The sequence below is a fragment of the Castor canadensis genome, chromosome 9 (genome assembly GCF_047511655.1).
Source record: "Castor canadensis chromosome 9, mCasCan1.hap1v2, whole genome shotgun sequence".
Lineage (NCBI taxonomy): Eukaryota > Metazoa > Chordata > Mammalia > Rodentia > Castoridae > Castor > Castor canadensis.
Window position 1 is genome coordinate 41074641 of NC_133394.1, and position 14343 is coordinate 41088983.

Sequence of the window (14343 nt, forward strand, 5' to 3'; positions counted from 1 at the left end):
TACACTGAACTCTTCACAGTGGTTATCCTTAGGATTAAGTGGGACAGAGAGAGAGGCTTTTACTTTTCACTTTCCATGCTTCAGCGTTACTTAAATGACAACAAGCATGTTACTTTCATTATGTTTGAAAAACTTAGACAAATACAGATAATCTGAATAAAACTCACCAGGGAACTGTTTCTGATCTTCATAAATGGTCCACCCTGGTAGAGAAGAACCAGGAGACTCACCAGCCCAGCCCGGTGTTTCTCCTTAGGGGAGATAAGAAGAACGAACCCCAGCTTCTCGGCAGTTGGAGTCATTCTGGATCGCCAGTGTACTCATTAGGCCAAGCAAAGTCAGCTTTGTGCTATCACTAAGTGCTCCACGTAAGGAAGGACTGAACCAGACCTGTCACCCCAACGAGGCCCTTTCCAGTTTTGCTCTTCTCAGAATCCTTAAGGGTTTACAGACAGGTGAAGTTTCCACGAATCCTCAAAATCATTCAGGACTGTCGATTCTGAATTTTGTTTCTTCTTTCTACTCTTCATCATATGAAAACAAGAATGCAAAGGCATACAAAGTTCTGATTGTGTATATTTTTAGCTTAAATTTTGCGTTTAAGAAAATAGGCAATAGCTTAAAGATATATGTCACAGTTTCTCAATTTTAATACTATTGACACTTGGAGCTGAATAATTGTTTGTTGCTAGGGTAGATTCCTGAACTCTACCCACTAAATGTCCGCAGCAGCTTTCCATCCTATTATGACAAACAAAAAAATCTTCTCACATTGCTAAATGTCCCCTGGAGAAAAAAGGGCATCCTAGTAGGGGGACAGATATTAATGGAATAGTATTTAGCCACCAAAAATGATGGATCAGTTCTACATGTATTGATGGAAACAATTTCCAAGATACAATGTTAACTAAAAAAGTGAAAGGCTCCAAATAACATGTAGAGTATGCCAAAATATAGTGATCAAAAGCTTGAGCTTTGGAGAAGGCCTGCCTTGGATGGAATCTTAGCTCTTCCAAACCAGCTGTGTGAAGCTGGGAAGGCTGCTTAACCTCTCTGTCCCTAGATTGTTTTATTCTAAAAGTACTTAATTGGAATATGTACCTTACATGCAAACTAATATGAAGATTAAATAAACTGGTTTATATAAGGTGCTTAGGGCAGAGTCTAACATAAATGTCATAATTTGTGACCATTATTATCACTGTCTTTCATGAAAATACAATATTCATAGAATATCTCTGTAAAAACACATGAGAAAACCAGTGACTGGGCAAGGCTGGGCTAAGAGATCAGGGGAAGTATAGTTTATACTGGATACTCTGGTGCATTTTGAATTTTTCTACTATAATCTCTTCAAGTAGATTAAAGAAAGAACTTAAAAAGGTTTTATGAACATATATTTAACTCCTACTTTATTTTTTAAAGTACATTGAAATTTCCAAGTAGCTATTTTTCCCTCTCTTGCTAACATAAGCCAAATAGTTGTGTGTAAGCAACTAAGTACCATCCAAATCATGCCAATTCTTTTTATCCTGGGAGTAGGAGAAAAACCACAGTGAAGCTTCATTTCCAGTCACTAATAAGAGTTTTATCCTACCTTATTGGTTAAACATTTTTTAATATTGGATTCAATGTTCAGAGAAATAGGACAAAGTAGCAAATGACTCAAAATAAAGTGCAGCTTGTAATGTGATTTTTGTATGTGAGTGGGTCTCAACAGCATAAACATCTATATGAAAATCATTCTAACAGAGGAGAGGCACTGAAATTGAATTTAATAAGTAATGGCAGTAATATTTCGGAACACACAGGTATAACAGTGACAGAAATGCATTTATTTGAAAATGTTTACAACTAAAAGCCCTCTTCAGTGAAATGTAAGAAGGAACTATTAAAAGATAATGGGAGGGGGTCTGGATTTCCCATACAGTGTATAAGTTACTTAGTAGTTGCTACTTCTCCTATCACAAACTAAAAAGCTGAATAAACTGCAAAATAAACAATGCTTTTTTTATTTTTGTTTTTTTTTTCAGTCTAAGTTCACAAATGTGCACCACCACCACTCTTCTTGTGCCCAGAACAGCTCTTCTTATTTACATCAGAGAAGTCTCAAGGCACACACACTGCCACTAAAACCAGACAGACAGGAGGACACAGAGAATCACAATGTACTGGCGAGTGATAATCCACAAACAGAAACCACTTCAGGAGCCAGATCAGGGAAAATGTGATCATCTATGCAGAAATCCAAGAGTAAAAAAAAAGAACTTCCTAGAACTAATAAACAATTATAGTAATGTTTCAGAATACAAGGTCAATTTTTATACTATATTAGCATCCCCCAAAATAAAATATTTAAGTATAAATCTAACAAAATATATACAGGAGCTGTACAAGGAAAACTACAAAACTCTGATGAAAGATATCAAAGAAAAATTAAGTGGCAAATATTCCATGTTCATGGATAGGAAGATTATTGTCAAGATGTCATATCCTTCCAACTTCATCTATAGTTTCAATGTGATTCACACAAAATCCAAGTATGTTATTCTGCGGATATCAACAGACTGACTGTAAGGTTTATATGGACAGGCAAAAAGACCCAGAATAGCCAACTAAGTGTTAAAGGGCAAAGTCAGAAGACTAACACTGCTCAATTGCATGACTTACCATAAAGCTACAGTGTTGGGGGAGTTTGCTAGCTGAGATACAGGACTCTTGAGGCAATTAGCAGGAAGCAATATTTATTGTGCCAGCACAGACTCAGCAGACTCATGTCCAACGGCTGAGCCCCAGGAACAAAGGGGTCTCACCTTATATATCCTTGCAAGCAGGTTACAGAAGCAAAAAGGAAGGTCTAATCCATATATGGTTATATTTAATTTTATTGGCTACTTTACCCTAGTGCTATGTGACTTTCCCCTCCCTGGTGCTACGTGACCTTCCTCATGTTCAGATTTCTCAGGTTTTCTCTCTCTGCTCTGCCATTCCTACCTCCCTGCTACTTTCTCAGGACTCAGGCCTAGACTGTTTTCTTCTGATCCTCCTCCCTGTACATTATTCCTCCCTTTGATGCTCAGACCCACTTAGGGTCAAAGAGCATCATCTTAATTTAGGGCTTTGTAGTTTTATAACATCATTACATGTAAGGCCATTTGTCATCTTTTTTCTAAGCTCAATGGTCCCCCATGTTGGTTCCCCCCACAGACATAGCCCAGTGTCTGGGCAATAGGCTCTGCCAGTGAGAGGAACTCTCATGGGTAACAGTTACTAATCTGAGGTGTATCAGACTCTCAGGGTCAAGACCCTTCTTATCTATTTTTATATTAATTACTTTTTTTCATGTTTAATCAGATGGCTTAAGTACAATGAAATTTACGGGGTTACAGGTGCCACAGGTGTAGTTAGGGGCAGCTTTCCCCTTGTGGCAGAGGGCTGCCTATTTTGTCCTCTGTTAAACCAGATCAGTAACAATAAATAGTAATTATGCATCCTGCTCAAAAGAGATAGAAGAGAGCAAATAAAAACCTTTCACCGTGAGACCAATCAGTGGGGCAGTTTCTGCCAAGCCTATGGCAAAGACTAGGGTGAGAACTTAGCAGCAGATACAGATGAGGGGTGACAATGTATTAAAGTGAAATAAATGGGGTGGAAAACACCCATTTGTCCTGTTGGAGAGTTGACTCCTCAAGCTTCTGCTGTGCGTAGACCAGTCAGCTTCCAGTGATGACTAGTGCAGGGCTGTCGTTCTATTGTTCTTGGTCCTCTGTTGTTTCCTGGGAAGTGAGTCCTGTTGAGGAAGGGCACTTAGGTTCCGGAGGGTGATCCTGCATTGTGAAGCCGGATCAGGGATGCACTCCCACTCAAGAGAAGCTGGTTTGACTCAACTGTGGTGGATCCAAGGAGCAATCACTGCTACTTTAACTAAGGTGGAAGTACACAAGATAACAACAAAAGGGGCCCTCCAATGGGGTTTTAATGGTTGGATATTTTATTTTATTTTTTTCACCAATTTTTTTTAACTGAGCAGAATTACTATGGCAACAATATACTGTCAGTGTATCTGTCCAAGGAAACTCGTTGTTTAAAAAAGTTAAAACCATCATCTTTAAGTATCATAGGACATGTTTAGAGCCAGTAAAAATTGTTATTTTGTCTCTATTTTAGTACAAGACCCTGTCTAAAAATATGAGTTTGTACCTAGAAGGGCCTTAATGACAGATAGCCACACATGTGTAGAGAACCATTTCTTTAATCCTCTCAGCCTTGGTTATTTTTGAGAGGTCTGGCTACAGTGACTCCATTGGAACTTTGATGGCATTCCCTCCTTGTCTCTAAACTGCTTATCTCTGAGCAGTCTCTTCTGAAGATCTGTCTTCCATCCAAGTACTAACCAGGCCTGACCCCGCTTAGCTTTTGAGACCAGACGAGATTGGGTGTGTTCAGGGCAATATGGCTTTAGACTGAAGAGCTTTCTTGATTGGTCATCATCAGGATTTGCTTTTTCCTGGATTTTGTTTGTTTGGTTTCGGTCCCACGTAGGGAGGGAATAACAAGCAGATCAGGTGGGAGTCAGTGCCAACTAGACCCTTTTGGCCAAATTTAAGCAACAAAGAAGCTTAGAAGGAGTGGCTCTTAGGCAGTGAGCTCTAGACAAGGACAATACAAAACAAAATCTAACAAAAGCAGATGTTTAAAACCTAAACTGGGTGACATATAAGTAGTTATCAGAGTCATTTTTTTTTATAGACTTGATTGTAAATGTCTCAGAAGGATCAGAACTGTAATGACAAAAACTTAAGAGTCATGGTTAAAATTCCAATGGACAATTCAGCAACTAACAGAACAGTATATCAGTACCACTAACCTTTTGTTACTGTGCTTATCTAAATTTTGTATTTTAGAAGTCTTGATATACTTGAAAAACATAAATATATTTAATATATAGGAACCAGCAACAGCATCACAGCTCTATAGAGGTTATATATCCATATTAGTTTAGTTGTTGTGCTTGAAGTGAAATGATAGATTTTTTCATCACTTGGAGAGTAACAGTGTCAGTGACCCCAAATAATCCAGTCACAGACACATATAGGGTACCAACTGTACTAGAATCATCCAAGACAACAGTTGTTTAACTATGAGGTCATCTCGAAAGTTTTATATAAACTGTTAGAAAATAAGAGGCATGGAGGAGACAGAGAGACAGCTCAAACACCAGTACAGGGTTTACTGTTTAGGCAGGAGGCCTGTGGAGGGGACCCCAGGAAGAGAGCTAGAGCCCATTGCCACACACAGCCTTGGGCTAGATACGGGGGGCTAGTGGAAAAGTATCAGGAAGGTCACTAAGGGATATTGTTGCTGGGCAACCAAGAAAGATAAGTTGTGGTTAGGTCGCTGTCTGCCCAACTGTCCTTGGCATCTATCCAGGGAGATAAAGGTAGGCCATCTGCAAGGGGGAGGAGGTCTAGTCCTAACATAGCTGTCTTCATTGTTAACCCCAACATAAATCAACTCCTAAATGAACATGACTCAGTTACCTTAATAGTTAAAACCCCGACAAAAATCACCAGAGAACACAGGTAAATTATTTATGGGAACTAAGTATGGAGTTAGGAAACGGTGGCCAAGAATCATGGCTCAGATGTTGGTAAGGGATCACATCCATCAACCTGTAGTCAGTGGAGCCCCGCCCCCTAAAATAATAGACCCAATCTGGACATCTCAGCCCAAAAATTCCCTCCATCCAACATGTGGAAGGAGTAGGGCTAACACCTCCACTCTGTTGAGTCCAATAAAAACTGGAGGTCTTGACGTCAAGTGTAGTGGGTTTTGTTTTTTTTTTTTTATTATTCATATGTGCATACAAGGCTTGGGTCATTTCTCCCCCCTGCCCCCACCCCCTCCCTGTAGTGGTTTTTTGAGGGTTTTTTTTTCCTATCTGGAGGGTGCACTTTGGCTTTACATAAGTAAATTTGTTTTAACTCTCACTTCAGTGCAGCAGTATTCCTGTGCTCAGCTGCCTCTTGTTTTTCTGTTTTAATAGAAAAACCTGTTGTCTTGCCAAATTTGTGGATTAACCTGTTGCACCCAAACTTCCCTGACAGTTATCTTGGCAAAACAAAAACCATTTTAAGACAATTTTTTTATAAATGTTATCAAGAACAATACAATATTTTAAGCCTTGTTCTTATGAGCTTAGAGAATTAAGTTTTTAGTTTAACATCAGTACATTAAATTTTGACCTTATAAAACCTTTAATGTAACTCTTAGATATTAGTTAGTCACATAAGCATCTATAAGCTCCATCTTTTATGACTATTTACTCTGTATCTTTATGACAACTTATTTTGTATCCTCTGGGGGAGCTTGTCTTTATCCCATTTTTTTTTTATCCAAAAGTATTTTTTTATTCTTTTATTTTTTAAAATCATAGCTTCAATATCATATTACTTGTTGAAATTAATTTATAAAACCTTTTAACTTAGAACCTTATATTTGTATGGGAAAAAAAACAGAAATAAAGCAACCTTAAAAATATTTTTGTATAAAAACAATTTATAGAAAGCCCATTTGTTAATAGACCCCTGTATTATAAGAGAGAATTAAATTCCAGATCATAATGATGGCAGAATGAAACATGTGAAGGTCATTTCTTTAACTACCCAAATTCTAAGATTTTTGTTGCAGGCTGTACCTCCCCTCCTTTTTTTCTTTTTCTTTCCCCCCCCCTCTAGTCTAAGCCAGAGTGTTAACCCCTGAATACCTGCATCTTAGTGAGACCTGATTGAAATAAGTTTGATAATCTGTTTCTTAAAACTATCAGTAGAACAGAGTAATAATTTTTACACTGACTCTATAATAGCTGTTTTCAAGATGTTTACATATTTATGAGTAAAAAGCCTAAGCAGTTTATAACAGAGAACTTTAAAATAAATACCCTGGTGAACCATTTTGAAGATGTTTACACACACACACTGTGAGCACACCCTGAGATGGATGCATAATCTGACCAGCCATTAGCAAGGGAAACAAGCATCTCATGACTGCCTCAATAGCAGATCAAGCTTACTGCACCAACCTTTTGGAACAGTTTTTAACCAGCAACAAAGTTGCTCCTTTTCTTTTTACCCTTTTAGGTAGGTTCTCTCTGTTTATGTGTATGTTTTTTAGTGTTAGGAAAAACGCCACTCACAGAGAAAGCTCACGAGAAAAGTCTCATGTCCAAGAGCAAAGTTTAATGGCAGGCTCAAACCACCAGGCTGGCTGGGGAAAGATGGTGCAGCATAGACTCTGGGCCAGGCGTGGCTTTTATAGAAGGGGGAGGTTAAGGAAGTTAGCGCATGCGCGGGAGTCTCTGGTAGAGGCGGGGCTGTCTTAGAGCGTGGGAATTTCTGTTAAGGGGCGGGGCTGCCATTTTGGCCTCTGAGTCACAAAATGGCAACATTACTACTCTATCACCTAGAAGTAAAGGTGACAGCAAGTTCAGTATTTCTGGCATATTTTAATAATCCTAAATTTTTTTTTATTTACTTTTTGTTTTTAAGACATGAAAACTCAACTGAAGGAGTGTATTAAACCTTTTATCCTTTTCTGTCTCTAAACATTTTATGACATTTTATTTTTTTCTTTCATTCTTCCCTCTTTTTTTCTCTCCTTTTCTCTCTCTTTTTCTCTTTCTCTCCTCACTTCACTCATGAAGACCACATCCCAATTTTGTTTCTATTTTTTCATTTCCCTCTCTCTACATTCACAACCCTGCTGCAACATTCCTTTTCTTTCAAGTCAGACCAGATCTTATGTATCAGTGCAAGTCCATCCTTCATGTGCTAACTTTTGTAAGAGTTCAGTTAGTGCTAAGCCTCAGTCCTTCAGGATGCTCATTTTGGGTGAAGATATGCAAACTGGGGCACCAAGACTGAAAGACTCCGATTCCTCCTCAGTCTGCCCAATAAATTGCTACCTGAACTTAAATAAACAACAAAGTCTGGTTTTTGAACACCAGTTTTAGCCTCTTGGCTTTTCCCATTCTCCTGGGTGTTAGGGTTTTTTTTCACAATTACTCTGTAACTTCATTAATCACAGTTTTATCTAGTGACACTTCCAGAGGCCCTCCTACACCAAAAGCAGGCCAATCTACTTCACAAAGGACGTTCAGCTTGTTAGGGGTAAACTTAACTCCGTAGTCTTCATTAGATCCCTTTTTAAAGTTATGAATCATACACCCCAAGGGAGTGTTTTTACTCTGATTTCCAGCCATCTCCTCCCATTACCAGATGAGAAGACAGACACAGAGCAGGAGGGAACTCCTCACTGGCTTCGCAGCCTGCGTTTCAGCTCGCATTTTCATATACTCTCACACAGCACAGTACTTCTCCTTGAACCTGAGAGACAGGGTTTCACCCCAAAAATGGCGGTTACTAAGATGTCCCATTGGGAGGTGATCAGGCTCCCCTTCTGCCTCCTGGACCAGGCATGAATTTGAACCCGTGTTCTTACCAGTCTGATGAGCGATGCTCCCCTTCCCTCACTGGTTCCTGCAGTTCACTGGGCTCCACTGTGCATCCGAGGCCCTCGCCCTGACTCGCGGGGAAGATTAATCCCCCTCCGAATCAAGCTGTCTTTTGGTGCCTGGTGGGCTCTCCTCCTGGCCGTCTGGGGGGACGCACCCCTGTGACAAGGGAAGTGATAACTCACCATCTCCCCAATCCCGGATAATGCGCCCCCAAGAAATGTTGCGGGAGTTTGCTAGCTGAGGTACGGGGACTCTTGAGGCAATTAGCAGGAAGCAACTTTTATTATGCCAGCACAGACTCAGCGGACTCATGTCCAAAGGCTGAGCCCCAGTAACAAAGGGGTCTCACCTTATATACCCTTGCAAGCAGGTTACAGAAGCAAAAAGGAAGTTCTAATCCATATATGGTTATATTTAATTTTATTGACTACTTTACCCTAGTGCTATGTGACTTTCCCCTCCCTGGTGCTACGTGACCTTCCTCATGTTCAGATTTCTCAGGTTTTCTCTCTCTGCTCTGCCATTCCTACCTCCCTGCTACTTTCTCAGGACTCAGGCCTAGACTGTTTTCTAATCCTTCTCCCTATTGCAATAGAAACCAAGATAGTAAGGTGTGGCTTTAAAAAAAAAAAGACAAATCAATGGAACAGGATACAGAGTCAGGAAGTAGACCCATATAAATGCAGTCAACTGACCTTTGACAAAGGAGTCAAGGCAACATAGTGGAGAAAAGATAGTCTATTTAACAAGTTGTGCTAGAACAACTGGACACACACACACAATGAATCTAGACATAGGAATTAAGTCAGTCACAAAAATTATCTCAAAGTGGATCATAGACCTAAATGATGAAGCCCCTAGAGGATAGCATAGGAGGAAAAGTCAAGACCTAGGGATTGACAGAAACTTTTTAGATACACCTGCACAGGCATAATCAACAAAAGAAAGAGTTCAGAATTGGACTTCATTAAAATTAAAATTCTCTGGTTTGTCTGCAAAAGATGTTGTCAAGAGAATGAAAGGACAGACCATAGACTGTGTGAAAATATTTGCAAAAGACACATCAGTTATTGGGACTGCTGTCCAAAATATATGAAGAACTTCTAAAACTCAACAATATGAAAATGACCAACCAATTTAAGCAATAGGCCAAAGACCTGGACAATTTCTTACCAAAGAAAATACATAGGCAAGTGGGCATATGAGAAGATGTTCTGCATCATAAATCACTAGGAAATTGCAGATTAAAATGACAATGGGATATTGTTACATACCTCTTAAAATGCCCAAAATTCAAAATTCCACCTAAATGATATGTAGCAACAGGAACTCTTTTCAAGAGTTTAGCAATTTCTTAAAACAACTAACCATAATCTTACCACATGATCCAGCATTCATTCTCCTTGGTATTTACCCAACTGAATTGAAAATTCATGTCCACAAAACAAAACAAAACAAAACAACCACATAGACATTTATAGCAGCTTTAGTCATAATTGTTGAAACTTGAAAACAACCAAGTTGTCCTTCAATAGTAGTCACTATTCTGTCATAACAACAAATAAAAAAGCCAAATAAACTGAAAGCTGAATGGATAAACTATGGAACATCCAGACAACAGAATATTATTCAGGGCTAAAAAGAAGTGAAGTATCAAGAGATAGAAAGATATGCAAGAAGGTGGGGCACTGGAGGCAAATACCTGTAATCCCAGCACTCAATTATATGTCAATGTATTCTCATCGATTATAAAAAGTTAACCTCGCTGGTGCAGGATGTTATGGTGGAGGAGATTGCGGGGTGTGGAGAGGCTATGTGAGAACTGCGCACCGTCTGCTCAGTTTTGCTAAAAATAAAGTTTATTAAATAAAAAAAGAAGATGGAAAAAAATAATAATGGCACATTTCCCAGAAACACATACAACTCTGTTTTAAAATAAGTGTTCACTTATGGTTTTAAAAATGAAACTTATCTTTCCTGGTTCACAATTAAGGAGGTCTCTGGGGTAATGTCTCTGAAATACTGTAATAATGAAGAGAAGTGAGGAAAGACAGACAGAGCAGGATGCAAAGGCAGAGGAAAAGAGAGAAAGGCAGAAATAAGCCACACGGATTGAAAAAAGAGGAGTATACATTACTGCTGAAGCAACTGCAGAAAAAATATATAGATGCATTTGTTTATGAAGGTTATAAATTAAACCTGCCTATAAAATTAGCTCTATTAATGCTACTAAGATTTTCTTTAAAGAAAAAAACTCTTTTAGCAGTACTAAAATTTAAAGGTTTAAATTTAGGGCTTCACACTGGTTAGGCAGGTGCTCTACCTCATGAGCCTCACCCTCTGGCCCAAGATTTTCTTAATAGATCATTCTGTTTTCACCCACAATCCAGCTTTAGTAAGTCTCATCTATTCTTTTATGATCACCTTCTATGTATCCTAATGCACACAAGGAGGGCAGGAGGAGAGTACACCCCACTTCTGCACCCCTAGGCAGCAGCATCACATTCTCCCTAAAGATGCCAACAGGTCACTGCTCACAGCTGGACACTAAGGGACTATCAGAGGGCAATCGTAGCATTTACTCCTCCCTCACAGTGTTTTGCTGTTTCACCTGTTCACTTGATGGTCCCCACCACTGGCCTCCTGTCACTGAGGTCTGAAAGAGCTGTTTCCACCATGGAGCAGAGACTTCCACCTGGAAAATCACCTTGGACATCATCCAACCAAGACACCCACAGAAAACCAAGGATGCCCCCTGGCAGCTGATTTAGGAACAGATCCTCCATGGCAGTAAGGTGGTATTAACTGCTCCATATTCTTCTCCTCTTTCCCTTCTATGGCATACTGTCCCAGAAGCACTAAAGACAGTGTTTGAGTGTCATTGACCTCTTTGTAGCACTTAGTGATTTTTAAAAAATTAAGTATCATTTTTATTCTGTGGCTTTACTTAGGAGAGTTCCTGGCTCATAGCACCAAATAAATGATAAGTTAATATTATAACCATTATTATTGTTGTTGTCATCTCACTTCAAGAAAAGTTATGATGTGGTGTGCAGAGCGAGAGAGAGAGAGAGAGAGAGAGAGAGAGAGAGGGAGGAATATAATCTGAAATATGAGCTCCTGGATAGGCCTTTATCTATAGATTGCACATCAGTTCCCAAACTGAAAGATTCCTCTTCAGTCAAAATTGCCATGAGAAATGCTAGTTGTGCAATATTAGCCATCTTCTCCTAAGGGAACACTTTACCACTGCTCAGACATGAAATTCATCTTCACTGTACACATTTGCCAAGCCCATTTGAAAGCCATTCATTTGGAAGGTTTACTTGATCAATCTACTTTGCAGCCAAGACACCTGCTTGTCCCGTAGGCAAAATTTGGAAGAAAGTGCAAGCAGAACTTGATCCCACATATAAGAAGATAAATATGAATTAAACAAGTAATAATAGCCACATAATCAAAATGAAAGGTACACTAGGCTATCAAAATTATATTTACATAAAAGGCACAGAAAAATATTTTTATGAGCAAAAGAACCCCACTGAACTATAACCAACCTTCTCTGCAATTGAAGAAACACAGCAGTGTGTAGTAGACTTCAGTGGTTAAGCAAGTTCAGGAGCAAGAACCCCACATTTGAATCCCATTTCCCACAATTCCCAGCTTTGCACTTCTGGCCAAATTCTTGAACTTCTGAGTGCCACACTCACTTCTGTTGAAGAGGGGATGTAATACGTTAGTTTCACAGCATTGTTGCGAGTATAAATTAGATAATTCAAATGCAATGTTAGGACAATGTCTGGTACTTAGAATATATTTGCTAAAACAGTAATACTACAACAATGCTATACTTAGTAACAATACTGCAATCTTTTCAGATTGGTACAATACTGCAGTATTTCATACTATTTCATACTATTCATTTATTCTTCCAGTTTTTCATGTAAGTCTTCCAACTTTGAAAATAAATTTGTCATTAGGGAAAGATTAGGTCTAGTCACATCTGCACAGCTAGCACAGTACTTTATTCAGCTTAGACATACTATGTATTCTATGAAAGAAGAAAGGGAGGAAAGGAAAGAACTGGGACAATGGGGGGGGCAAAGGATGATGCAGAGAGGAGAGGAAAAGATAGGAGGGAGGGAGATAGAAAGAAAGAAAGTAAGAGTGGCAGAAAATTTATATTCAGGAGTAGAAAAATAATAGTAACATGATATTTTCATGGAAAAGAGCAGAACTCTTCTTTTTACTTCACAAGTAAAATGACTGTTGTTTAAATCTATTTATCAAAAGGGATCATAGTTCTTGTGACTGCTTCATTTACAATTTGTCTTACTACAAAAATTCTTTAATTCTGGTACTTCTTACCCTACAGTTATAAAAACAGGCTAACATTATGGAAGAAAAAAGATTAGAAAGCAGTGTTTATGATCTGAGGCAAAACTATCCTCCGAACTAGTTACAAAATAAGGCTTTTTGAAAACATCACACTGAGAACTATGATTTTCAACCCTTTAATTTGACTTTGCCTTTGAAGGGCAAAAACTCCTTGAACTTTAAATAACTTTTAAATTGTAACTCTACTCTCTCATTGAGTTTTTCAGGCCCCAGAGCCACTGTTTGTTTGATCACAAGTAGCATTTGTAAGATAGGCAGCTCGCTAACTACACATGTGCGCTTGCTGGCTACCAGGTCCCTAGAGCAAATTGCTGCACCAGTGACTCAAGGGTAAGGTCACAGTAAACCCAGTGGGAACAGCAAAGGCAAAACTAGTCCTTCCTCAGTCCTTGTATTTTTCTCTCCTGTTGAATTCTGCCATGTACTGAAAGTGGAGGAGGAAGGGAAACGATTTTATTTTTGGTTTTAAACGTTGGGCAAATGAATTAAATTAAATTGCATAGCAATCCCAGGTTGACCTGGGATTAGATATCATAATGATCACAAAGTGATAAAGTATAATTAAATAACTATTAAAATAAATTTCTAAAAAATTGTTGCCTGTGTATGTGGTTCTCAGCCCTGGCACACACTAGAATCACCTGGATGGCTTTAAAATAAAGCAAAATGCCTGAGCTCTGTCTCTTGAGATCTTGATTTAGTTGTCCTGTTGTAGGGCTTGAGGGTTGGAATTTTTTAAAAATCAGCAAGATAATTTAAGTACACAACCAGGGCTGAAACCCATAGATCCGCATCTTGCTAAATAAATACTTGGACAGTAACCAACCTTAACTAAAGCCATATACATAGGTGTAAACAAAGACATAAATTCCACAAACTTACACCCCTGCTGCCCTGCTTTATTTTGAGATAGGGGCTCGCTATGTAGCACAGGCTGGTCTTGAACTCACAGTCCTCCTGCCTCAGCCTCCTGAGTGCTAGGATTACAGACCTGATCAACCATAGCCCAATTCAACTGTGAAAACTAAAACATACTTTGAAGTCAAATGGACTTATTTGTGTATCATTTATAAGCCCCCCTCATTTTTACTATAATAGGAATACACAGCAATACATGATTCTGATGAAGTAAACTCGTTGAAACACCACACTTGATTTGAAAATAGACCAGAATGTGAAAAATAAGGACATAAGTGGCAAAAACAATTGAAATATTTTTAATAAGAAGTGAGATGGCTGGCTGTAGAATTCAGGACATTAGAATGATGGGTTCAAAGTAGAGGGTTAAAAATCTTTTCAGATTGGTACACGGTTTTTAATGAAAAATCCTGAGGTTAACAATGTCCATCCATCACTGAACTGTGACTAAGCCAGGAGACTTCCCACAACACAGGGGAGATGGAAATCACAAATACTGAAAAAATGCAGGA

The 14343-nt window shown here is 38.8% G+C and overlaps 1 long non-coding RNA gene across 1 annotated transcript in view; it reads right to left on the reverse strand.

Annotated features, from left to right (window-relative positions):
• Positions 1-5918: 5918 nt before the first annotated feature.
• LOC109684303 (uncharacterized) overlaps positions 5919-14343 on the reverse strand; it is a 191680-nt gene continuing 183255 nt past the window's right edge. The window contains exons 4-6 of the long non-coding RNA XR_012435645.1: positions 12073-12227; positions 8500-8671; positions 5919-8384 (exon numbers count right to left, since the gene is read on the reverse strand). This is a non-coding gene — a long non-coding RNA (uncharacterized lncRNA). The remainder of the gene's footprint in view (positions 8385-8499; positions 8672-12072; positions 12228-14343) is intronic.